The sequence below is a fragment of the Coturnix japonica genome, unplaced genomic scaffold (assembly GCF_054131305.1).
Source record: "Coturnix japonica strain WE unplaced genomic scaffold, WE-NBRP24 Scf044, whole genome shotgun sequence".
NCBI classification, from domain to species: domain Eukaryota; kingdom Metazoa; phylum Chordata; class Aves; order Galliformes; family Phasianidae; genus Coturnix; species Coturnix japonica.
The window spans coordinates 1,518,107-1,520,616 of record NW_028188947.1 but is presented as its reverse complement, the minus strand read 5'-3'; the positions used below and the strand labels follow the sequence as shown (position 1 = coordinate 1,520,616).

The following is a 2,510-nucleotide window of genomic DNA, read 5'->3' as shown; positions in this document are numbered from 1 at the left end:
GCCATCAACCAGTCTATGATTGAATGATTTTCATCAGGGAACTGGGTCCCTGCATATATAACATTTGCCTAATGGCAGGATCATCATAGTATCATAGTCTCGTGCGGGTTGGAAGGGACCTTAGAGATCATCGAGTCCAACCCCCCGGATTCGAGCCTCTGAGTAGCAGAGCGGCACTTCTACCACTTGCACCACAGGGGGATTCGAACCCAGGGCCTCCAGTGTTGCAAAGTGGTGTCCTTAACCACTTGCGCCACCGGAGGCACACAAAGGATGGATAGTTATAGTTGCTAGTTTAGATACTTTGGGTCCGCTAACTAATACACTTTCTGCCCCTGAATCCCATAGACGCAACAGCCAGGCCGGAACACTTTCTCATGGCCTTTGTCTAAATCGCTGAACCAAATCCATGAGTTCAGTGGATGTGTAGGGGCAGGCTGTTACATGTAGGTAAGTCTCGACAGGGGGCCACTGATCTGGTGGCACGCCTGTTGACTGGTCCCGGATCTTTTCTGTCTTTTGAGTCACCACAAGACAGACTTCTAATAAGTCCACCTTAGGTGGTTCCTCCAGATCAGCTTTGGTGACTTTGTCCTGATCTGTTGTTTCACGATCTTGTTCTTCATTCATTGTAATATATCTAATTTGAGGATTTGGTGAAAAAAATGATGGATTTTTCCCTGTTAATAAACTGAGCTCACTTTCTAGCTTTTCAATTTGAGCCTTTAATAATTGATTTTCATGCTCAATATCATTTTATCTCATTTCAGCCTGATTTAAAGCAGTTAGTAAGGACCAAACTACTATAGACGCAGCCATTTGTCTTTCTCTGGTAGTAAGTATATCCATATGTAATCCTTGAAAATATTCAGTTAAACGAAATGGGGACATGTTGTCCACCACCCGTAAGGGACCCCATTGTTCAATAATAGTCGCAAGTTGGAAATATGGGGATCCCATGAATCCTGGGATTTGCCCAGGAAGGATCTTTCCTAAAGGAATGGCCTTCTCCCTCTTGAACCAGCTAAACATATTCCACAAGAAAGACATCTCTTTACCTGTATCCACAGGCTACACTGCCTGGCTCGCCAAATGTAAAGGTGGTGTATAAAGGTGGTGTAAAGGTGGCTAATATAAAGATGTTGACCAAGATGGTGATTGTCACGGGTTACCTAGATTTACCTATGCCCGTGACAGAGGGGAGCCACACCGTAGGGCACCCCTGGCCCGGAAAGGAAAGGAAAAAAGGGGAATGGGATAAAAACAGCAGCAATCTAAGGAGGAAAACTTATTTTACTAAATATGATATAGGAATACAAGATAACACAATATAATAATATAATATAATTGAGGCTAATAAATTGAACAAAACAGAGAGTCCCCAAAAACCGAGAGGACTACTGTGAACTCTAGGCGACACGGCTAGAACGCTTCCCACTCTCCAAGAAGTCTGAGAGAGAGAGAACTCCAGCCTGGGAACGAGATTATATAGCGTCCTGGTCCCGTGACTCATCCCTGACTGTGATGTTCTCTGGGATATGTAGTCTTCTTCTGTGGACTGCACATTTGATAAAAGTGTCCATGCTTTACATGATGTTATGATGTGGAATACTGATAGCAAAATTACAAAATTACAAAACCATGACATTCCACCCCTTATTCTATTTTACATGTATTATATATGTATAGATATATACATATATATAACTATGATAGCTAATAGTACAATTAAATGTAACATAACTAAATGTATAACTATAATAACTAAAATACACTACACATGCAAATATATACAAAGATACATAAAATTATTGACTGCACTCCCTCAGCATCAAATTCCCTTGTGGTACACACAGAACATCCCCACCCTTCTGCATTACCCACCAAGTGCACCCAGGTCCCTGGGCAAAGACAGTTCCACGGATAGGTTTTCCCTTTCCAGAGGCTGGAAGGACCCAAACAGCTTTTCCCAACATGTTCTTTGCATGTACAACAGGGACCTTATCTCCTTCTACAGTGTGTAGGGGGCTAGATTGACTAGGACCATCACGATTGACAGATCCTCTAGTATTGACCAACCAAGTGGCTTCTGCCAGATGCTTCTCCCAGTGCTTCAATGTTCCACCACCCATTGCTTTCAACACAGTTTTCAACAACCCATTATATCGTTCAATTTTACCAGAAGCTGGTGCATGGTAGGGAATATGATAAATCCACTCAATGCCATGATCTTTGGTCCAAGTATTTATAAGAGAATTTTTGAAATGTGTCCCATTATCAGATTCAATTCTTTCTGGGGTGCCATGTCGCCATAGGACTTGTTTCTCAAGACCCAATATAGTGTTTCGAGCAGTAGCGTGGGGTACAGCATATGTTTCAAGCCACCCAGTGGTTGCCTGTTCCATGGTGAGTACATAACACTTACCACTGCAAGATTGTGCCCCGGTGGCACAGATGGTAGGAATGCCGCATTGCAACACCAGGGCCCGGGTGTTCGAATCCCCCTGTGG

The 2,510-nt window shown here is 43.1% G+C and overlaps 1 pseudogene; it reads right to left on the bottom strand.

The window, feature by feature from the left end:
* Positions 1-240: 240 nt before the first annotated feature.
* Positions 241-1,050, bottom strand: LOC146752558 (uncharacterized; annotated as a pseudogene).
* Positions 1,051-2,510: the final 1,460 nt, after the last annotated feature.